Genomic DNA, 24,089 nt, shown 5'->3' with positions numbered 1-24,089 from the left:
CCGATTTAAAGAATTTCTTTTGTAAGAGTTGATATCTCTTCTTTTATGCAGGATTTGACCTGTGAGATCAGGGCGGAAAAATCTTGCTTAGAAGGTAGTGATTCCAAAAAGCATTTGGAAATTTGTACTACTTCAGTTGAGCTCATGTCTTCAGAGTTTTCATTATTTGTCAAGGGTGACGGATTCCCAGGAGAGTTATCAGTTTGGTCAAATATTTTAAACATGGGGTATAGTTGAGAGGTATTTTTTGCGTTTACTGCCTGGCTGACATAATTTCGTATAAAATGTCAGTTCTAACAATAAGCCACTTGAGATATTAGGTTAATTATTATGCTCTCTTAAGCTCCGTAATTAGATGAGCATGGATCACCTATGAGGTTTTCTAAGTATTATGGAGATATGGGAGTATGCCTGTAGGGGACCGCAATCTGTCACTCAGAATTATTTTTATCTTATTGTAAGGTTGGTCTGTAACAAGTTTTCTGGATCTGCTGATTTGCATTCTCAAATCCTTGGATATCTTTTTATATCCCTTTCCTGTTTTATACAGTTCAACTACCTTTTTCCCCACAGATCCTTTGACAATTCTTTTTCTTTCCCCATGACTCAGAATCCAGAAACGTCAGTGCAGCACTAGATGAAAGATGCAAGGGTCAGTCAGGAGTCCAGAAACTCATTAACCTTTTATACACACACTAATTATCAAGTAAACAGATCACAGGTGAGGATGGTTACCTTTAATAGCCATTCAAACCCCTTTGTGTCAACTTGTGTGCATGTTATCAGACCAAAATCCCCAGGGTATGTAAACTTTTGATCAGGTACATTTGGGTAGTTTGTGTTGTCATTATTATTTAAAAAGAGTAAACACAGTTGACTGATAATAAATGGCTTCAGCCAAACACTAACCATGAGTGAAAGAAAAGTTTTTGTGTTTTCATTCATATTCTCAGAAAAATGGCCAAGAAATCATAAATTCTGCCAGGGTATGTAAACTTATGAGCACATATATATATATATATATATATATATATATATATATATATATAATCAAATTTTAGCCAGTATTAAGCTAAAAATTAGCCTATTAAAAATGTTATGATATAATATAATATATGTGTGTGTGTGTGTGTGTGTGTGTATAAGAGAGATATTGTGTGTGTATGTATATATATATATATATATATATATATATATATATATATATATATATATATATATATAAGATAGTGTGTGTGTAAGAGATATTGTGTGTGTGAGTAATACACACAAAAAAACACAGAAGCATATGGGATGGAACTGAATGTACAGTTTTATGATTCAGGATATGCACAGGCAGCAGTGTAACCACAGGGGCCTCTAATGGGTCTGCAGTAGACACAGAAGTTGTGACGCGCGTTCCCACAGCACAGTCACTGAACGGCAGACGTACAGCTCTTATACACAGGTTTACCAGGGAGACGACGAAGACCACTGGAAAATAACAGAGGAGCATTGCAAAACCAAAACAACTGGAATAAAATGGTATAAAAGGGCAAAGTAAAAACAACTAAAGGTTAATTGTCAGAGTCATTACAGAAATGCAGTTTCATTCCACGGTAAAACAACAAATAGTGCAACTGATCAACAACGTTACAATCCATCCCTAAACTGTTGTCTCACCAGTCAATACACCTGCTCATAGCCACAGCATTTTTTTTGTTCGATTTCTAATTTACCTCTATTGTCAAATTTTCTTTGTTCGGGGCATAAACTAAGGTGTGTGCACACGTCCGGAGCACTATATGGCAGTAGTTTTGCAAGCGCACTAGATGGTAGCACTATATCCTGCCATGCCATGCTCCAGATGCCTATCCAACGCCAGATGCCTATCCAACGCCGGATACCATGGGAACAAAATTTTTAATAGTAAACAGCAACAGTAAAGTTAATTGGAAACTTTTTTTTTTCCTATTTTATGTGCGGTCGGAATATGGAAATTCTGGACCGAAACCAAATCTGAAAATCCAGGATGCATTTGGCTGGAAACTTTTTTTTTTTTTCCCTTTTCAAATTTTTTAAATATTTTTTGTTTCAGGTTTTTTTTTTGCATAATTAAACTATTTAATGAATTAATCTGAATTGATAACTGCAAGCAAATACTTTTTTTTTTTAAAGTAACCCACTAAAACTGGACAAAAAAAAAAAAAAATATCTTAAAAAAAATATGCTGCACAATAATTTTACAAAAAAAACAAACAAAAAAAAAAAAAACGGCCAAAATGTTTCTGCCACCGAAATTTCATCCCTACTTAAAACAGTATTAAATATCAATATACTGTATTATTCTTTATTTAGTTCTGTGTAACAGAATCCGAATTAACAGGGTTTTTTTAGTACAGAGTTACCACTCCTTTCTCTCTCTCCCCCCCCCCTCTTTTGCTCTCCCCCTCTCTCTTTTGCGCTCTCTCCCCCACCCCTCTCTCTTTTGCGCTCTCTCTCCCCCACCCCTCTCTCTTTTGCTCTCTCTCCCCCACCCCTCTCTCTTTTGCTCTCTCTCCCCCACCCCTCTCTCTTTTGCTCTCTCTCCCCCACCCCTCTCTCTTTTGCTCTCTCTCCCCCACCCCTCTCTCTTTTGCTCTCTCTCCCCCCCCTCTATGTTCTCTCGCTCTCTCTCCCCCTCTTTTGCTCTCTCTCTCTCCCCCCTCTGTTTTGCACTCTCTCACCGCTCCCGCCGGCCACGCCCCCCTTCGTGACACCGCTGACCACACCACGCCACGCCCCCATCACAGCAGCTTCCGCACACCTACTCTGCTGCTCAAGGCAGGTATGTTTGTCCTTGCGCAGTCTCATATATATGTATGTATGTATGTATGTATGTATGTATGTATGTATGTATGTATGTATGTATGTATGTATGTATGTATGTATGTATATATATATATATATATATATATATATATATATATATATATATATATATATATATATATATATATATATATATATATTAAAGCTGCAACTAACGATTATTTCCATAATCGATTAATCGGCCGATTATTTTTTTGATTAATCGACTAATCGGATAAAAAGAGAATCAATAATAGTTTTAATTAAAATCCACATAATGAGTGTTACAAATATAAACTTCAGACTAAAACTTTACATTAACACAACTGTTTCTTCAATTTTTAAGCAGCAGAGCACAGTTTTATAATTAAACAAAACCAAACCACAAACTGTTTGAAAAGAGGTAGAACTAGAAAGAGTTAGACTATCACTGTTAATAACATTGTTATTCACTCTTTCAAAAACTTTGCATTGAAATGCAAACATCTCAACATGTCCACATGCTCCTGGCTAAGTCTGGTTCTCTGTTTGCAGCTATATTTCCTGCAGCAGAGAAAAGGCTGTTGAGGTGTATAAGTAGGGTTTTGCCAATTTCACCAAAGTGCGATATTTATCTTTGTTAGCTCTTCACCAATGCTAAGCGTTTTCTACCTTGGCGAGGGGCCTCTCAATAAAGTAACCCTTGACTTCATTCTAACATAAAAAATATCTTGAATATCTATATGGAATGGTAAATAACCAGCTATAAGGTTAGGGGTAAATATCTAGTCCGCTCTAAAAATAACGAATATATACTTATAAAGGTTAAATCTGGTACATATTATCACAATTTATTAAAAATATAAAAACACAATAAAAAACTAAATCGGAAGCGCTAAGGACTGTATATCAATAACAGGACAAAGCCTTACACATTTATTTATACAGTACATATAATCAGCAATAGCAAGCAATACGCTAATAATTGTGCAAACAGATAATAGTGCACATCATTTAAATAACTCCCATCAATCTAGGTGCAAGGTGTAAATAACAAGCTCAGCACTATATCATGCAAAGCATAGTTCCAAATCACCAGATTTAATATAAACAATCCAAATGATGACTCCTGTTATATCTGGGTTGCACATAAGCCAGGGGTAGTTGTAAACGTATACTGTCCTGAAAAAGTGAAAAGTAGACGTCTGTATCCTTTAGGCTAAGGACATAACCATAAAACACAATACCATGTGCAGGTGTTCATTGGAGTGAAGCAGCTGGTGTTGTGCACAGACCAACTAATTGCAAACCGATTAATCGATTATGAGATTCGTTGACAACTATTTTCATAATCGATTATGACGATTAGTTGTTGCAGCTCTAATGTATATATACACCACAGAACATTTTTTTTGTTTAAAGGGACAAGGTACTGTAAACATTTGTTTCAAGTTACTGGTTATATCAGCTGTATTAAAGGGATAGGAAAGTCAAAATTAAACTTGCACGATTCAGATAGAGCAGGTAATTTTAAGCTACTTTTAAGTTCACTTCTTATTTTAAATGTGCTTTGTTCTCCTGGTATCACTTGTTGAAATGGAATACACACATATCCTACACTAGTGGGAACTAGCTGCTGATTGGTGCCTGCACACATTTGCCTCTTGTGATTGGCTAATTAGATGTGTTCAGCTAGCTGTTAGTAGTGCAGTGCTGCTTCTTCAGTAATGGATAACAAAAGAATTAAGCACATTTTATAATAGAAGTAAATTGGAAAGTTGTTTGAAATTGTATGTTCTGTCCAAATAATGAAATAAATGTTGTGGTTTCCTGTCCCTTTAAGTTTTCCTTTTATATATCTTAAAAAACATAATTTATGCTTACCTGATAAATTCCTTTCTTCTGTTGTGTGATCAGTCCACGGGTCATCATTACTTCTGGGATATAACTCCTCCCCAACAGGAAATGCAAGAGGATTCACCCAGCAGAGCTGCATATAGCTCCTCCCCTCTACGTCACTCCCAGTCATTCGACCAAGAATCAACGAGAAAGGAGAAACCAAGGGTGAAGTGGTGACTGGAGTATAATTTAAAAGATATTTACCTGCCTTAAAAAACAGGGCGGGCCGTGGACTGATCACACAACAGAAGAAAGGAATTTATCAGGTAAGCATAAATTATGTTTTCTTCTGTTATGTGTGATCAGTCCACGGGTCATCATTACTTCTGGGATACCAATACCAAAGCAAAAGTACACGGATGACGGGAGGGATAGGCAGGCTCATTATACAGAAGGAACCACTGCCTGAAGAACCTGTCTCACAAAAATAGCCTCCGAAGAAGCAAAAGTGTCAAATTTGTAAAATTTGGAAAAAGTATGAAGCGAAGACCAAGTTGCAGCCTTGCAAATCTGTTCAACAGAGGCCTCATTCTTAAAGGCCCAAGTGGAAGCCACAGCTCTAGTAGAATGAGCTGTAATTCTTTCAGGAGGCTGCTGTCCAGCAGTCTCATAGGCTAAACGAATTATGCTACGAAGCCAGAAGGAGAGAGAGGTAGCCGAAGCCTTATGACCTCTCCTCTGACCAGAGTACACGACAAACAGGGAAGACGTTTGTCGAAAATCCTTAGTTGCCTGCAAGTAGAACTTAAGGGCACGAACTACATCCAGATTGTGTAGAAGACGTTCCTTCTTTGAAGAAGGATTCGTGCACAGGGAAGGCACCACGATCTCTTGATTGATGTTCCTGTTAGTGACTACCTTAGGTAAGAACCCAGGTTTTGTACGCAGAACTACCTTATCTGAATGAAAAATCAAATAAGGAGAATCACAATGTAAAGCTGATAACTCAGAGACTCTCCGAGCCGAAGAAATAGCCATTAAAAATAACACTTTCCAAGATAACAACTTTATATCAATGGAATGAAGGGGTTCAAACGGAACTCCTTGTAGAACGTTAAGAACAAGGTTTAAACTCCATGGCAGAGCAACAGTTTTAAACACAGGCTTGATCCTAGCTAAAGCCTGACAAAAGGCCTGGACGTCTGGATTTTCTGATAGACGCCTGTGTAACAAGATGGACAGAGCTGAGATCTGTCCCTTTAATGAGCTAGCCGATAAACCCTTCTCTAAACCTTCTTGTAGAAAGGACAATATCCTAGGAATCCTAACCTTACTCCAGGAGTAACCTTTGGATTCGCACCAGTATAGGTATTTACGCCATATCTTATGGTAAATCCTTCTGGTAACAGGCTTCCTAGCCTGTATCAGGGTATCAATAACTGACTCAGAAAAACCACGTTTTGATAAAATCAAGCGTTCAATTTCCAAGCAGTCAGCTTCAGAGAAGTTAGATTTTGATGTTTGAATGGACCCTGTATCAGAAGGTCCTGTCTTAGAGGTAGAGACCAAGGCGGACAGGATGACATGTCCACTAGATCTGCATACCAAGTCCTGCGTGGCCATGCAGGCGCTATTAGAATCACTGATGCTCTCTCCTGTTTGATTTTGGCAATCAATCGAGGAAGCAGCGGGAAGGGTGGAAACACATAAGCCATCCCGAAGTTCCAAGGTGCTGTCAAAGCATCTATCAGAACCGCTCCCGGATCCCTGGATCTGGACCCGTAGCGAGGAAGTTTGGCGTTCTGGCGAGAAGCCATGAGATCTATCTCTGGTTTGCCCCAACGTCGAAGTATTTGGGCAAAGACCTCCGGATGAAGTTCCCACTCCCCCGGATGAAAAGTCTGGCGACTCAAGAAATCCGCCTCCCAGTTCTCAACTCCCGGAATGTGGATTGCTGACAGGTGGCAAGAGTGAGACTCTGCCCAGCGAATTATCTTTGATACTTCCATCATTGCTAGGGAGCTTCTTGTCCCTCCTTGATGGTTGATGTAAGCTACAGTCGTGATGTTGTCCGACTGAAACCTGATGAACCCCCGAGTTTTTAACTGGGGCCAAGCTAGAAGGGCATTGAGAACTGCTCTCAATTCCAGAATGTTTATTGGCAGGAGACTTTCCTCCTGATTCCATTGTCCCTGAGCCTTCAGAGAATTCCAGACAGCGCCCCAACCTAGTAGGCTGGCGTCTGTTGTTACAATTGTCCAGTCTGGCCTGCTGAATGGCATCCCCCTGGACAGATGTGGCCGAGAAAGCCACCATAGAAGAGAGTTTCTGGTCTCTTGATCCAGATTCAGAGTAGGGGACAAGTCTGAGTAATCCCCATTCCACTGACTCAGCATGCACAATTGCAGCGGTCTGAGATGTAGACGTGCAAAGGGTACTATGTCCATTGCTGCTACCATTAAGCCGATCACCTCCATGCATTGAGCTACTGACGGGAGTTGAATGGAATGAAGGACACGGCATGCATTTAGAAGCTTTGTTAATCTGTCTTCTGTCAGATAAATCTTCATTTCTACAGAATCTATAAGAGTCCCCAAGAATGGAACTCTTGTGAGAGGAAAGAGAGAACTCTTCTTTTCGTTCACTTTCCATCCATGCGACCTTAGAAATGCCAAAACTAACTCTGTATGAGACTTGGCAGTTTGAAAGCTTGAAGCTTGTATCAGAATGTCGTCTAGGTACGGAGCTACCGAAATTCCTCGCGGTCTTAGTACCGCCAGAAGGGCACCCAGAACCTTTGAGAAGATTCTTGGAGCCGTAGCCAATCCGAATGGAAGAGCTACAAACTGGTAATGCCTGTCTAAGAAGGCAAACCTTAGATACCGGTAATGATCCTTGTGAATTGGTATGTGAAGGTAAGCATCCTTTAAATCCACTGTGGTCATGTACTGACCCTTTTGGATCATGGGTAAGATTGTCCGAATAGTTTCCATTTTGAACGATGGAACTCTTAGGAATTTGTTTAGGATCTTTAAATCCAAGATTGGCCTGAAAGTTCCCTCTTTTTTGGGAACCACAAACAGGTTTGAGTAAAACCCTTGTCCTTGTTCCGACCGCGGAACCGGATGGATCACTCCCATTAATAACAGATCTTGTACACAGCGTAGAAACGCTTCTTTCTTTATCTGGTTTGTTGACAACCTTGACAGATGAAATCTCCCTCTTGGGGGAGAGAATTTGAAGTCTAGAAGGTATCCCTGAGATATGATCTCTAGCGCCCAGGGATCCTGAACATCTCTTGCCCAAGCCTGGGCGAAGAGAGAGAGTCTGCCCCCCACTAGATCCGGTCCCGGATCGGGGGCCCTCGGTTCATGCTGTCTTTGGGGCAGCAGCAGGTTTCCTGGCCTGCTTGCCCTTGTTCCAGGACTGGTTAGGTTTCCAGCCTTGTCTGTAACGAGCAACAGCTCCTTCCTGTTTTGGTGCAGTGGAAGTTGGTGCTGCTCCTGCTTTGAAATTCCGAAAGGGACGAAAATTAGACTGTCTAGCCTTAGCTTTGGCTTGAGGCAGGGCGTGGCCCTTACCTCCTGTAATGTCAGCGATAATTTCTTTCAAACCGGGCCCAAATAAAGTTTGCCCCTTGAAAGGTATATTAAGTAATTTGGACTTAGAAGTTACATCAGCTGACCAGGATTTTAGCCACAGCGCCCTACGTGCCTGAATGGCGAATCCTGAGTTCTTAGCCGTAAGTTTGGTTAAATGTACTACGGCCTCCGAAATGAATGAATTAGCTAGTTTAAGGACTCTAAGCCTGTCCACAATGTCGTCCAGCGTAGCTGAACTAAGGTTCTCTTCCAGAGACTCAATCCAAAATGCTGCCGCAGCCGTAATCGGCGCGATGCATGCAAGGGGTTGCAATATAAAACCTTGTTGAACAAACATTTTCTTAAGGTAACCCTCTAATTTTTTATCCATTGGATCTGAAAAAGCACAGCTATCCTCCACCGGGATAGTGGTACGCTTAGCTAAAGTAGAAACTGCTCCCTCCACCTTAGGGACCGTTTGCCATAAGTCCCGTGTGGTGGCGTCTATTGGAAACATCTTTCTAAATATTGGAGGGGGTGAGAACGGCACACCGGGTCTATCCCACTCCTTAGTAACAATTTCAGTTAGTCTCTTAGGTATAGGAAAAACGTCAGTACTCGCCGGTACCGCAAAGTATTTATCCAACCTACACAATTTCTCTGGTATTGCAACAGTGTTTCAATCATTAAGAGCCGCTAAAACCTCCCCTAGTAATACACGGAGGTTCTCCAATTTAAATTTAAAATTTGAAATATCTGAATCCAATCTGTTTGGATCAGAACCGTCACCCACAGAATGAAGCTCTCCGTCCTCATGCTCTGCAAGCTGTGACGCAGTATCAGACATGGCCCTAGTATTATCAGCGCACTCTGTTCTCACCCCAGAATGATCACGCTTGCCTCTTAGTTCTGGTAATTTAGCCAAAACTTCAGTCATAACAGTAGCCATATCTTGTAATGTTATCTGTAATGGCCGCCCAGATGTACTAGGCGCCACAATATCACGCACCTCCCGGGCGGGAGATGCAGGTACTGACACGTGAGGCGAGTTAGTCGGCATAACTCTCCCCTCGCTGTTTGGTGAAATTTGTTCAATTTGTACAGATTGGCTTTTATTTAAAGTAGCATCAATACAGTTAGTACATAAATTTCTATTGGGCTCCACCTTGGCATTGGAACAAATGACACAGGTATCTTCCTCTGAATCAGACATGTTTAACACACTAGCAATAAACTTGCAACTTGGTTACAATCTTATTTAACAAAAACGTACTGTGCCTCAAAGAAGCACTAAACGATTAAATGACAGTTGAAATAATGAACTGAAAAACAGTTATAGCATCAATTCTTAAAAACAACACAACTTTTAGCAAAGGTTTGTTCCCATTAGTAAAGTAACAATAATTAAATTTGAAACATAAAAATTACAGAGCAACGTTTTTAATCACAGTCAATATATAAGTCTCACAGCTCTGCTGAGAGAATCTACCTCCCTCCAAAGAAGTTTGAAGACCCCTGAGTTCTGTTAGAGATGAACCGGATCATGCAGGAAATACAAGAGTAACTGACTGGAAATTTTTGATGCGTAGCAAAGAGCGCCAAAAACGGCCCCTCCCCCTCACACACAGCAGTGAGAGAGAAACGAAACTGTCACAATTAAAACAAGCAACTGCCAAGTGGAAAAATAATGCCCAAACATTTATTCACTCAGTACCTCAGAAAATGCAAACGATTCTACATTCCAGCAAAAACGTTTAACATAATAAATACCTATTAAAAGGTTTAATGTACTTTTAACAGAGTAATTCCAGTGAAATACCATCCCCAGAATACTGAAGTGTAGAGTATACATACATGTCATTATAATGGTATGGCAGGATTTTCTCATCAACTCCATTCAGAAAATAAAAACTGCTACATACCTCAATGCAGATTCATCTGCCCGCTGTCCCCTGATCTGAAGCTTTTACCTCCCTCAGATGGCCGAGAAACAGCAATATGATCTTAACTACTCCGGTTAAAATCATAGTAAAAACTCTGGTAGATTCTTCTTCAAACTCTGCCAGAGAGGCAATAACACGCTCCGGTGCTATTGTAAAATAACAAACTTTTGATTGAAGTTATAAAAACTAAGTATAATCACCATAGTCCTCTCACACATCCTATCTAGTCGTTGGGTGCAAGAGAATGACTGGGAGTGACGTAGAGGGGAGGAGCTATATGCAGCTCTGCTGGGTGAATCCTCTTGCATTTCCTGTTGGGGAGGAGTTATATCCCAGAAGTAATGATGACCCGTGGACTGATCACACATAACAGAAGAAAGCTATTTTTGCTCATTTAAACGTCAACCCTTTGTTCTCAAAAACATGCCCATTTAAATAGGCTTACTCCGCAGGGAAAGATGATATTTTTAAATTATTTCTATATATACACAAAGTGTTCCTTCTTGTCTCAATGTTTATATTTATATACACAAAAGGTCAATACTTAACCCTTTAAGGACACAGCTTTCAGTTTGCTCAATTGTTTTATGACTGAAAAATTCCGTCAGATGTCCTTAAGAGGTTAAAGGGACATCCAATACATTTAATATTATGCAGCTTAGCAAATAATTGGGAAAACATTAAAGGGACAATTTATTTAGTTAAGTAGCTCATTATATTCCAAGCACTGGAAACACTCCCACTTGGAGGTTAAATCCTGCTACTGTCTCTTGTATACATATCTTTTCTATAGAGAATACCGTAGTATTCACATTTTCAGTACACATGGCTGTTGAACTATTTTACCCACTGGAGTACATCAGGAAAAGATAAAGGGTGAGCATTTTACAGTACTCAACTTAAAACGAATATTGAAACTAGAAGGAAATGCACAAATGTGTAAACGGATACTCACAGATCATTTACTCAATAGCTAATAAGTTCACATCCCACACCTTTACTGGTGGGTGGCAAGGGCCCCTCCACAAGCACAGAAACAGCCGTTTAAAAAGCTGTAATACATTTAAAATGTTATCTTTCAAACGCAAAGAAAAAAAAACACTTTAAGATTACTCCACAATGATCATACACTTGATGCGCATGTAGCCCTACAGACCACTGTAACTGGCATTGCATTTCTCATGATGTATATAAAACACACATTCTAGAGAAACAACAGGCTGTCAAAGGATCATCCTAGGCACCTGTACATAACCACCAGCCTCTATCTACGTTGCAAGTGCTCACTTTTTCCTGGGAGATTATAAGGGTTTTATTTGTAACTTGAGAAATGGAGAAAAGAACAGGAAATCTGTGTATCACACAGAATGTCACTCAGAAAGCTGAAAATACTGGGTGTAATTCCAGATAGCACAGGAAAAAGGGGGAGGGAGATCAGAATGACCAATAGGGATGTTGGCTGTCCTGTATTTAACTGGACAATTTTATATTTGAACTGGATTCCTAGTAAAATATATGTTAAAGAAAAACAAAGAATTCACGTTATGTGCCCTGATGTCGGTATATGGCTTACAATGGCTAAAGGACATGGGTCTGATGCAAGTATTTGTTCAAGAGTAGTAACAATGGCTGTGTCCAATGGGGTCTCATTTCTGATGTGGGTATACAGCTATTAAGGGCTACAAGCCATGGGTCTGGTCTGAGGTCTGATGTGGACATATTGTTGATAGGGAATTATGGGTCATGAACCTAACTGAAAGTCTGATATGAGCAGATATCTAATAAAGCTACCTTCAATAGGCCGGATGTGGACATACAGCTATCAAGAGTTACAAGTCATGGGTTTGATCATTGTTGATAGGGGATTATGGATCACAAGTCTTATCTGAGATTTCTAATAGGGAAACTTTCAATGGGATCTCATCTGAAGTCCGATGTGGGCATATGGCTAATAGTAGCTGGCAGCCCCAAAACAAGCTGTCATAATAAGGAACAGTAAAATACCTTTAAAGGATAGAAAAGGTCAAAAATGAAATATGCATGGGTACACTTAAATTTGAAATATAAGCATTTTTGCGATATACTTCTATTGGCAAAAATACTGTTTTGCATAGGCATATGCACCTATCCTGTGAGGGTCCATGCACCAGTATACAAACACTCTGCCTGCTCAGAAGCAATGCAAACCACAACCACCTCTCTGTAGCAGATCATGTCCGCCGCACATCGATAAATGCCAACAGCATATGCTGTCAGCATTTATCATTGCACATGCATTTCTATTGAAATGCTTGTGCAATGACGCCCCCTGCAAATTCTTGACCAATTGGCCGCTAGCAGGGGGTGTCAATCAACCCGATCGTATGACCGCTGCTTAACTCCCGATTCCGGCGAACCTGAAGGCTCGAGCGGAATTAGATGCAATCGTCTCCATGATGTTTGGATACTGGTGCACGGGCCCTCACAGGATATGTGAAAAAAAACAGTAAAAACTTTTACTAGAAGCATTTTTTTAACAATTTTTTTTTTTTTAATTTTTTTTTTTTTTTCAGACCCCCCAATACTTACACTGTTGGAAAGGTTAGGCGATTACCTTTCCAATAGTGGGTCTTGGGGGTCTGTAGCTGCTTAGATTCCTGAGATACAGACTTCTAAGCAGCATGCCCCTATCCTTAACATTGTTAAGTATAAATAAAGTTGCACGGTGACGTCACCACACAAAACGGGAAGCCCCGGCGATGCCTGTCACTCTACAGGCACGATCGCCGGGGTAGGAGCGGGTGGGAGCCCCCAGATCTCCCTCAAGGTGGGAGTGCGCTAGCGACAGCTCTGAGCCGTAGTTAGCACCAGAGTGGGAAACTCTGCGACGGCTCAGAGCCGTTGTTAGCACTCAAGGGGTTAAAAAGGGACAGCAATGTCAAAATTTAAGATAAAAAAAAAACCCTCATGATTCAGATAGAACATGCAATTTTAAACAACTTTAAAAATGTACTACTGTTAGCAAATTTGCTTTGTTCTCATGGTATCTTTTATTGAAGAGTAAAACTAGGTAGGCTCATAAGAACTCATGAGTGTGCACGTGTCTTTAGTAATCTCTGGCAGCAGTGTTTTGCAAGATTGTATAGCAAAGCTACAAATAATAATGCAAACCACTGCTGCCATAGATTACTAAAGACACGTGCACACTCATGAGCTCTTATGAGCCTACCTAGTTTTACTCTTCAATACAAGATACCAAGAGAACAAAGCCAATTTTATAACAGAATTAAATAGGAAAGTTGTTTAAAATTGCATGCTCTGAATCACAAAAGTTTTTTTTTTTTTACTTGACTCACTTTTTAAATCTAAGTGCAACCATGCACATTTCATTTATTGACCTATCCCTTTAAATGTATTTGCCATGTAGCAAGAGACTGAATAAAAGAAAAGAAGAAAAAAAAAATCTAACATTGTATTTTTGCTGCTAGTATTTCATGAGGTTCACACAGATTTTCTAAATGACCTTAATACAGCATTCCTTATACGGTTAAACCATTTCTATGTTGCAAATTGATATTGAGAAACAACTTCTGTAGAAACTCACAACTTCTGCGTTTGCAGTTATCGGAAAAAGAAGTCGGCTCTTTAAATAAATGGCGCATTCTCTGGAGTAAATGAAACGTGAGCACTGTGCCCGATGCATGAACTGTGCTGGGGTTTTAACTTCTATTGAGCCAAATGGAGTTTGCAAAAGCACAGAGAAAAAAGTATTGTGTTAGTACACAGTTCTCCAACAGAATTATTACTAAACATTACTATATTTTACTTTACTTTTTTACTTTTACATTTTTAGCTATTTTTCTATCAATTTTCACATTTCTCAACTCAAGATGACCAAGTCCTGAGTCTGTTTGAATCATAGGAGAGTATTATATTATCTTCATAATGCTTATTAATCGTCACATTTCCACCCCAGCACATTGCAATTGCCTGGCATTGTTTTTTTCTATTTTCAAAGCACTGCAGTTGATAAAGATATGTGGGGAAAAAGGAAAAACCAAATTGCAAAGCTAATTTACCTATTAACTCCTACACCACCAACCCCCACAACGCAAAAAACTAAATTTAATGACTAAGCCCCCTAACCTAACACCCCCTAAAATTAACCCCTTAATCACAATAAAAAAAAAAATACTAAAAAAATTACATTAATCTAATTACAGAAAATAAAAATAAAAAAAACGCTAATATTACAAAAAATAATAAACACTATCCAAAATAAAAAAAAATTAAAATCTAATCCCTATGAAAATAAAAAAGCCCCCCAAAATAAAAACAGACTTTAATTCAATTCTAAACTACCAGTAGCCCTTAAAGGGGCTTTTTTTTTTTAGGGCATTGCCCTAAGTTTAACAGCTCTTTTACATTACAAATAAATCAAGTCCCCCCCTAACAGTAAAACCCCCCACCCACCAAACCTAAACTATCCATTTCACTGCCCTTAAAAGGGCATTCAGCTCTTGAAATTTGCCCAAAAAAACCCTAGTCTGAAAAAAAAAAAAAAAAAAAATATAACACTAAAGCTCCAACTAGGTACTCACTGTTTCAGAAGTCCGGCGGAGAAGGTCTTCTTCCAGGCGGGTCCATCATCTTCAGCAACAGCGGCACAGAGCGGAGGTCCAGAGCGGTCTTCCCAGAAGTGGCGATCCTCGGCAGCAGTGGCGCTCCTCGGCGAAGGCGTGGAGGTTCCTCTTCATGTGATCGTCCGCCGCACACTGAAGATTGAATTCAAGGTACCCCATATTTATTGGGGTACCTTGAATTCCTATTGGCTGAAATTTTCAAAATCAGCCAATAGGATTGAGAGCTACTGAAATCATATTGGCTGATCTGAAATCCTATTGGCCGATTTTGAAAAATTCAGCCATTAGGAATGCAAGGTACCCCAAATTGCATTCAATATTCTGTATACCAAGGACATCGGATGAAGAGGAGCCTCCATGTCGCCGATGACCGCCGACGTTGTGGATGAAGAGGATGGACCCGCCTGGAAGAAGACCTTCTCCGTCTGAATTCTAAAATCATGAGTACCTAATATGGGGCTTTAGTTTAGATTAGGGTTTTTTGGGCAAATTTCAAAAGAGCTAAATGCCCTTTTAAGGGCAGTGAAAAAGAGCTAAATGCCCTTTTAAAGGGCAATGCCCATAAAAATGCTCCTTTAGGGGCAATGGGTAGTTTAGGTTTATTAGTGTTAGTTTTTTGTTTGTTTTTTGGGGGGGTGGGTTACTTTTAGGGGGGGGCTTTATTTTTAGTGTAAAAGCTGTTAAACTTAGGGCAATGCCCTACAAAAAGCCCTTTTAAGGGCTATTGGTAGTTTAGTATTAGATTAGGGAGTAATCCGCAGATTAGGACCAGTATCCACAGATTTGTACTATTATAAAAAAGCATTTTTCTATCCTATTAGCGGATAACAAACTAAAGAAAAGGTTTTCATATAGGCAGAGTGTTACCTCAGGCAATATCCTGTCTCCCACAGTTCTCCCGAAAAATGATACTGGTAGCAGCTGGCTTACCCATAAAGGGACTTTTAAATGTGGTAACTCTAGGTGTAAAGCCTGTGAGCATATACAACAAAACACTCACTTTGAATCATGTGTTACAGGTAAGAGGTACGAGACCTCATAGTGTATAAACTGTAGTATGTGTTTTTTGTTTTACATTATCTCATGTGTCCAATGCAAACTATAGTATGTTGGCCTCACCACCAGGTAGGTAAGAGCAAGGATACGCGAACATCTTAGCAACATCAATTGCAAGAAAGAATGTTCAGCTTTAGCTATCCATTTTATACATGAACATCAACAATCGGTTGAGACGTTAAAAAGGCAAGCTATAGAACTTGTACGATGTCCCAGGAGAGGAGGTGACAGAGTTAAGGAATTATATCGCAGAGAGACATTCTGGATTTTTAAATTGAGTACTAGGTATAGACTGAATTAATTCAGTCTATGACATCATGAATCATTGGAAACATTGAACTATGTATAGCAGAAATTTATTTTCTGCATATTTAGAATTTATCATAAAAGTTATTAACGCAATTTCTCATGTTACTCATTTAACCCCTTAATGACAACTGACGTACCAGGTACGTCATGCATTAACAAGCAGTTAATGACAATGGACGTACCTGGTACGTCAGTTGTCTAACAGAGTGCTGGAAGTGATCACAATCACTTCCAGCAGCTCTGAGGGTATTGCAGTGATGCCTCGATATGGAGGCATCCTGCAATACCCCTTTACAAGCCTCCGATGCAGAGAGAGCCACTCTGTGGCCCTCTCTGCACCGGTAGTGATGGTGCCGATGGTGCCTTTGCCCTGTGGGAGGAGGGAGCGTGTGTGCACGTGGATGCGCGCGCACGTGGATGCGCGCGCATTACCACACTGACACCAATGAAGGAAGGGGGGGAAAAAAAAAAAGTAAAAAAAAAAAAAAAAAAAAAAAAAAAAAAGTTACATTTTTTTTTTTTTTTTTACATATAAAAGGATCTGGGAGGGGGAGGGGGTGGGGGTATTGTGGGGGGGCTGCTACACTACAGAAATACATTTGTATAAAAAAATACAAATAAAAAAGTTATAAATAACATTTAAATAGTTTGGCCAGTGGGGCCAAACTGGGTACTGGCAGACAGCTGCCAGTACCCAAGATGGCGGTAATTAGGTAGGGGAGAGGGTTAGAGAGCTGGAGGGGGGGATCAGGGAGGTTGGTGCTAAGGCAGGGGTCCATCACAACTAAAATAATTTATAATTTTTATTTAAAAAAAAAAAAAACTCTTTTATTTAGTACTGGCAGACTTTCTGCCAGTACTTAAGATGGCGGTAACAATTGTGGGGTGGGGGAGGGAAGAGAGCTGTTTGGGAGGGATCAGGGGGTGGGATGTGTCAGGTGGGAGGCTGATCTCTAAAATTAACCCTGCAAGCTCCCTAATTTAACCCCTTCACTGCTGGGCATAATTCCCGTGTGGTGCGCAGCAGCATTTAGCGGCCTTCTAATTACCAAAAAGCAACGCCAAAGCCATATAAGTCTGCTATTTCTGAACAAAGGGGATCCCAGAGAAGCTTTTACAACAATTTCTGCCATAATAGCACAAGCTGTTTGTAAATAATTTCAGTGAGAAACCTAAAATTGTGAAAAATGTAAAGTTTTTTTTTTTTTATTTGCTCGCATTTGGCGGTGAAATGGTGGCATAAAATATACCAAAATGGGCCTAGATCAATACTTGGAGTTGTCTACTACACTACACTAAAGCTAAAATTAACCCTACAAGCTCCCTACAAGCTCCCTAATTAACCCCTTCACTCCTGGGCATAAAACATGTGTGGTGCGCAGCGGCATTTAGCGGCCTTCTAATTACCAAAAAGCAACCACAAAGCCATATAAGTCTGTTATTTCTGAACAAAGGGGATCCCAGAGAAGCATTTACAACCATTTGTGCCATAATTGCAGAAGCTGTTTGTAAATAATTTCAGTGGGAAACCTAAAGTTTGTGACAAAATTTGTGAAAAAGTGAACTTTTTTTTTTTTTTTTTTTTTTTATTGCATTTGGCGGTGAAATGGTGGCATGAAATATACCAAAATGGGCCTAGATCAATACTTTGGGATGTCTTCTAAAACAAAATATATACATGTCAAGGGATATTCAGGTATTCCTGACAGATATCAAGGTTCCAAAGTAACTAGCGCTCATTTTGAAAAAAAGTGGTTTGGAAATAGCAAAGTGCTACTTGTATTTATTGCCCCATAAATTGCAAAAAAAGCAAAGAACGTGTAAACATTGGGTATTTCTAAACTCAGGACAAAATTTAGAAACTATTTAGCATGGGTGTTTTTTGGTGGTTGTAGATGTGTAACAGATTTTGGGGGTCAAAGTTAGAAAAAGTGTGTTTTTTTTCCATTTTTTCCTCATTTTATCATTTTTTTTTTTTAGTAAATTATAAGATATGATGAAAATAATGGTATCTTTAGAAAGTCCATTTAATGACGAGAAAAACGGTATATAATATGTGTGGGTACAGTAAACGAGTAAGAGGAAAATTACAGCTAAACGCAAACACTGCAGAAATGTAAAAATAGCCATTGTCATTAAGGGTAAGAAAATTGAAAAATGGTCCGGTCATTAAGGGGTTAATGAGGATTAATTATATTTTCTACATATTGATATTGTCCTGAGGTTCATATATTTGAGTTAAACACTCCTTATAATAGTTGAGGATTTATTGCGGCATTACTATCTGTATATAGATACTGTACTGTGGTTCATATGCTTAAGTTAGACACTCCTTATAACAGTTTAACCTCACTTAATTAATTGGATACAATATAATATGCTTTGTATCTATTGAATGTTGTTGCCGCTGTTTGTGCACTCGTTCATTGATGTATTATAAGTAAATTAATTTGATACTTGATATTCTTTTCTCCCAACTATGATGGTTATCACAGTTTACGGTATTGTTACGGCGTATGTATAGCATACATTTTATGATAGCTAAGACTGCAGCCGTATGTATATAACATTTTATTCCGTGACAGTTAACTTCATAGTGAACATTTTTCATTTCTCTATCCTGCTTCCATTTATCCTCTCTCGCTTGTCCTTATACACTTTATTACATTACAATGATATTTGTACTCTCATTTGTCTACCGCACACAAATATATATATATATATATTTTTATTAATATTTTTTTATTATCAAGGGTTAAATTCACCCGTTAGTATGAAGTGTGTTTATATTGATTGCATTCAGTATTATCTCAGGTGTAGCTCTAGTATTCTGTGCCAGGTGTTAGCTTTGATTATCCAATAAATGAATTGCAAAGCACCACATCCTACTAGTTGTGAGTACGGGGAAATTCTGAAACGCGTCCTGTGTTGGGATGTGTGTGGTTCTCACTTGTTTGCTTTTTTTTTTTTTTTTTTAACTTCTTTGGTATGTGTATAGCCCACGTTAGTTTTCTTTTAACTTGATTCCAATAAAGCGGTTTTGTTTTTGAACCGCGCTAGTTTTCTTGGATGTGTGTACGCTGAACAATGCTATTGGGCTCCGCAAACATTAGCTAACAGAGACATTGAATTGATCTCTGAACTAGAAGTGCCTGTTGGAAGTGTTTCACGAGGATACGGAGAAGAATCTGCAGAGTGCTGAAGCACTACGGTGTTTAATCACCTCATGGAGGTTTGAAAGCGTGGACTGTGGATAAATCCTGTTAACAGAATCGTAAGTGGACTTTACCTTCACTGATTGTGTACATGCATACACTGTCTGCTGCTATATTATGTATTTTACTGACCAGCCAAAAGTCTCAGTATGAGTGCTGACTTGTGCTTTTTGCCCATTTGTTGTGAATTGGATCGTTTGGTCTCTTTTTTACAAGCTATGTTGCCTGCAGCAGAGAAGAGGCGCTCAGATGGTGTTGAGGTATTTTGCCAATTTCACCAAGGAGGAATTTTTTTTTTTTTTTTTTTAAATGATTTGGATAGAACATACCATTTTAAACAACTTTCCAATTTACGTATATTATCACATTTTCAAATTTGCTTTATTCTCTTGTTATATTTTGCTGAAGGAACTGCATTGCACTACTAACTGAACACATCTAGTTAGCCAATCACAAGAAGAAAAAAAAAATGTGTGCATGCACCAATCAGCAGCTAGATCCCACTAGTGTAGGATAAGTGCTTATTATGTTTCCACAAGGAATATCAAGAAAAAAAAAGCATATTTGAAAATAAAAGTGAACTAAAAAGTGTCTTAAAATTACATGCGCAATCTGAGTCACACAAGTTTAATTTTTTACTTTCCTATTCCTTTAAATAAATAACTATATGCAGTGGTAAATTATAAGCTTTAAAATGTTAAGGGAAAAACCATCTTGCCCAGTCTTAAAATAACATATACCTATAGAGGACTACAGTATATAGCAATAACAGTACAAAGCCTTACAGAGTTATCTATACATTACATATAATAATTGGATACTTGTATAGCGCACAACCTTAAACTTAACACTTCGATGCAAATTGGCGCCTGCTGTGTCAGAAACACATGTTTGTATTGTAGCTTTAAAATTAATTTTAAAATACAACTTGTGTATACAATTTCGAGAAAGAGAAAAAAAAAAAAAAAAAAAAAGGAGAAAAAGAGAAAAAGAGAAAAAGAGAAAAAGAGAGAGAAAGAGAAAGAGAAAGAGAGAGAAAGAGAAAGAGAGAGAAAGAGAAAGAGAGAGAAAGAGAAAAAGAGAAAGAAAGAGAAAAAGAGAAAGAGAGAAAAAGAGAAAAAGAGAAAGAAAGAGAAAAAGAGAAAGAAAGAGAAAAAGAGAAAGAGAGAAAGAGAGAAAAAGAGAAAAAGAAAGAGAAAGAGAGAGAGAAAGAGAAAGAGAAAGAGAAAGAGAAAGAGAGAGAAAGAGAAAGAGAAAGAAAGAGAAAAAGAGAAAGAAAGAGAAAAAGAGAAAGAAAGAGAAAAAGAGAAAGAAAGAGAAAAAGAAAGAGAAAGAAAGAGAAAAAGAAAGAGAAAGAGAAAGAGAAAGAGAAAGAGAAAGAGAAAGAGAAAGAGAAAGAGAAAGAGAAAGAGAGAGAAAGAGAGAGAAAGAGAGAGAAAGAGAGAGAAAGAGAGAGAGAGAGAGAAAGAGAGACTGCCCCCTACTAGATCCGGTCCCGGATCGGGGGCTACTCCTTCATGCTGTTTTGGTAGCAGCAGCAGGCTTCTTGGCCTGTTTACCCTTGTTCCAGCCTTGCATCGGTTTCCAAGCTGGTTTGGTTTGCGAAGCATTACCCTCTTGTCTAGAGGCTGCAGAGTTGGAGGCCGGTCCGTTCCTGAAATTGCGAAAGGAACGAAAATTAGACTTATTCTTGGCCTTGAAAGGCCTATCTTGTGGGAGGGCATGGCCCTTACCCCCAGTGATGTCTGAGATAATCTCTTTCAATTCTGGCCCAAAAAGGGTTTTACCCTTGAAAGGAATATTAAGCAATTTTGTCTTGGAAGATACATCCGCTGACCAAGACTTTAGCCAGAGCGCTCTGCGCGCCACAATTGCAAACCCTGAATTTTTCGCCGCTAATCTAGCTAACTGCAAAGCAGCATCTAAAATAAAGGAATTAGCTAACTTAAGTGCGTGAATTCTGTCCATAACCTCCTCATACGGAGTCTCTCTACTGAGCGACTTTTCTAGTTCCTCGAACCAGAACCACGCTGCTGTAGTGACAGGAATAATGCACGAAATAGGTTGCAGGAGGTAACCTTGCTGTACAAAAATCTTTTTAAGCAAACCCTCCCAATTTTTTATCCATAGTATCTTTGAAAGCACAATTATCCTCAATAGGAATAGTAGTGCGCTTGGCTAGTGTAGAAACTGCCCCCTCGACCTTAGGGACTGTCTGCCATAAGTCCTTTCTGGGGTCAACCATAGGAAATAATTTCTTAAATATAGGAGGGGGGACAAAAAGGTATGCCGGGCTTCTCCCATTCCTTATTCACTATGTCCGCCACCCGCTTGGGTATAGGAAAAGCGTCGGGGTGCACCGGAACCTCTAGGAACTTGTCCATCTTGCACAATTTTTCTGGAATGACCAGGTTGTCACAATCATCCAGAGTAGATAGCACCTCCTTAAGCAGTGCGCGGAGACGCTCTAACTTAAATTTAAATGTCACAACATCAGGTTCTGCCTGTTGAGAAATTCTACCTGAATCTGAAATTTCCCCATCTGACAAAACCTCCCACATGGCCACTTCAGATTGGTGTGAGGGTATGTCAGAACAGTTATCATCAGCGCCCTCCTGCTCTACAGTGTTTAAAACAGAGCAATCGCGCTTTCTCTGAAATGCAAGCATCTTGGATAAAATATTTGCTATGGAGTTATCCATTACTGCCGTCAATTGTTGCATAGTAACAAGAATTGGCGCGCTAGAAGTACTAGGGGTCTCCTGCGTGGGCAAAACTGGCGTAGACACAGAAGGGGATGATGTAGAACTATGTCTACTCCCTTCATCCGATGAATCATCTTGGGCAACTTTACTATCTGTGGCAGTACTGTCCTTACTTTGTTTGGACGCTATGGCACAATTATCACACATATTTGAAGGGGGAGACACATTGGCTTCCATACATACAGAACATAGCTTATCTGAAGGTATAGACATGTTAAACAGGCTTAAACTTGTCAATAAAGTACAAAAACCGTTTTAAAACAAAACCGTTACTGTCTCTTTAAATTTTAAACAGGGCACACTTTTTTACCGAATGTGAAAAACTATGAAGGAATTGTTCAATTTTAACCAGTGTCTTAAAGCATTCAAAGCATTGTACCCCAAATTTCAGACCTTTAACCCTTAAAATGAGGAAACCGGAGCCGTTTACAGTTTTAACCCCTCTACAGTCCCAGCTCCAGCCTTTGCTGCGACTTTACCAAACCCCGGGGGGGTATACGATACCAAATGAAGCCTTCTAGGAACTTTTTAAACTACTTCCAGACCCACACACATGCAGCTGCATGTACTGCTCTCAAAAGTAACTGCGCAGTAATGGCGCAAAAATGAGGCTCTGCCTACTACAGAGAAGGCCCTTCCTGACTGGGAAGGTGTCTAAACCAGTGCCTGACGTAAAAAAACTTTCCCCAAGGATATAAAGTGTGAATTTCAACATCAAACTATATAAAATGACCAAATAAAGCAATCGATCTAGCCCATAAAAGTGTCTACCAGTTTTATAGCCCATATTAAGCCCTTTATTCTGTTTGAGACTAAGAAAATGACTTACCGGTCCCCATGAGGGGAAAATGACAGTCTTCCGGCATTACACAGTCTTGTTAGAAATATGGCTAGTCATACCTTAAGCAGAAAAGTCTGCCAACTGTTCCCCCCAACTGAAGTTATCTCATCTCAACAGTCCTGTGTAGGAACAGAAAACTATTTTAGTTACTGCTGCTAAAATCATACTCCTCTCACAAACAGAACTCTTCATCCTTTTCTGTTTCAGAGTAAATAATACATACCAGCACTATTTTAAAATAACAAACTCTTGATAGTAGAATAAAAAAAAACTACAACTAAACACCACATACTCTTCACCATCTCCGTGGAGATGCTGCTTGTTCAGCAGCAAAGAGAATGACTGGGGTGGGCAGAGCCTAGGAGGGACTATATGGACAGCTTTTGCTGTGCTCTTTGCCATTTCCTGTTGGGGAAGAGAATATTCCCACAAGTTATGGATGACGCCGTGGACCGGACACACCAATGTTGGAGAAATATCTACATTGTGTGGTGTGATATTGCATTTCTCCTTTAAGGTATACATTTTAGAGTTAGTGACTTTGTGGTCTTATCAGTTTTGATATCTGATTTTGAGGTGTGTTTGTGGGCGTTTACTTAGGAATTTGAGATTGACAACCCCTCTGTGCCAGTCCGCTCGTCCCTGTCTTGTCTATATTTATCGTACCCTTTGTACAGAGCTTTAAGTGATTGCATAATACATTTACAACACACAAGATAAAAATTAGACCCTTGGCCTAGTGAGAAAATGTCCCGAGAGAAAGAAAAAGAAAAAACATAATTTATGTAAGAACTTACCTGATAAATTCATTTCTTTCATATTAACAAGAGTCCATGAGCTAGTGACGTATGGGATATACATTCCTACCAGGAGGGGCAAAGTTTCCCAAACCTTAAAATGCCTATAAATACACCCCTCACCACACCCACAAATCAGTTTAACGAATAGCCAAGAAGTGGGGTGATAAGAAAAAAAGTGCGAAGCATATAAAATAAGGAATTGGAATAATTGTGCTTTATACAAAAAATCATAACCACCACAAAAAAGGGTGGGCCTCATGGACTCTTGTTAATATGAAAGAAATGAATTTATCAGGTAAGTTCTTACATA

The 24,089-nt window shown here is 39.2% G+C and overlaps 1 protein-coding gene across 3 annotated transcripts in view; it reads right to left on the bottom strand.

Annotated features, from left to right (window-relative positions):
- Positions 1-24,089, bottom strand: part of EPHX1 (epoxide hydrolase 1) — a 336,659-nt gene that overhangs the window by 295,136 nt on the left and 17,434 nt on the right. The window contains exon 2 of one of the 3 annotated variants that reach the window (XM_053712614.1): positions 23,039-23,098. The exons of the other annotated variants lie outside the window; for them this stretch is intronic. The gene's annotated coding sequence lies outside the window, so the exon portion shown is untranslated. The remainder of the gene's footprint in view (positions 1-23,038; positions 23,099-24,089) is intronic. 3 annotated transcript variants of the gene reach the window in all.

The sequence above is a fragment of the Bombina bombina genome, chromosome 4, assembly GCF_027579735.1.
Source record: "Bombina bombina isolate aBomBom1 chromosome 4, aBomBom1.pri, whole genome shotgun sequence".
In the NCBI taxonomy this organism is placed as follows: domain Eukaryota; kingdom Metazoa; phylum Chordata; class Amphibia; order Anura; family Bombinatoridae; genus Bombina; species Bombina bombina.
Note: the sequence above shows the minus strand (reverse complement) of the source record. Positions and strands in the feature narration are given on the sequence as shown.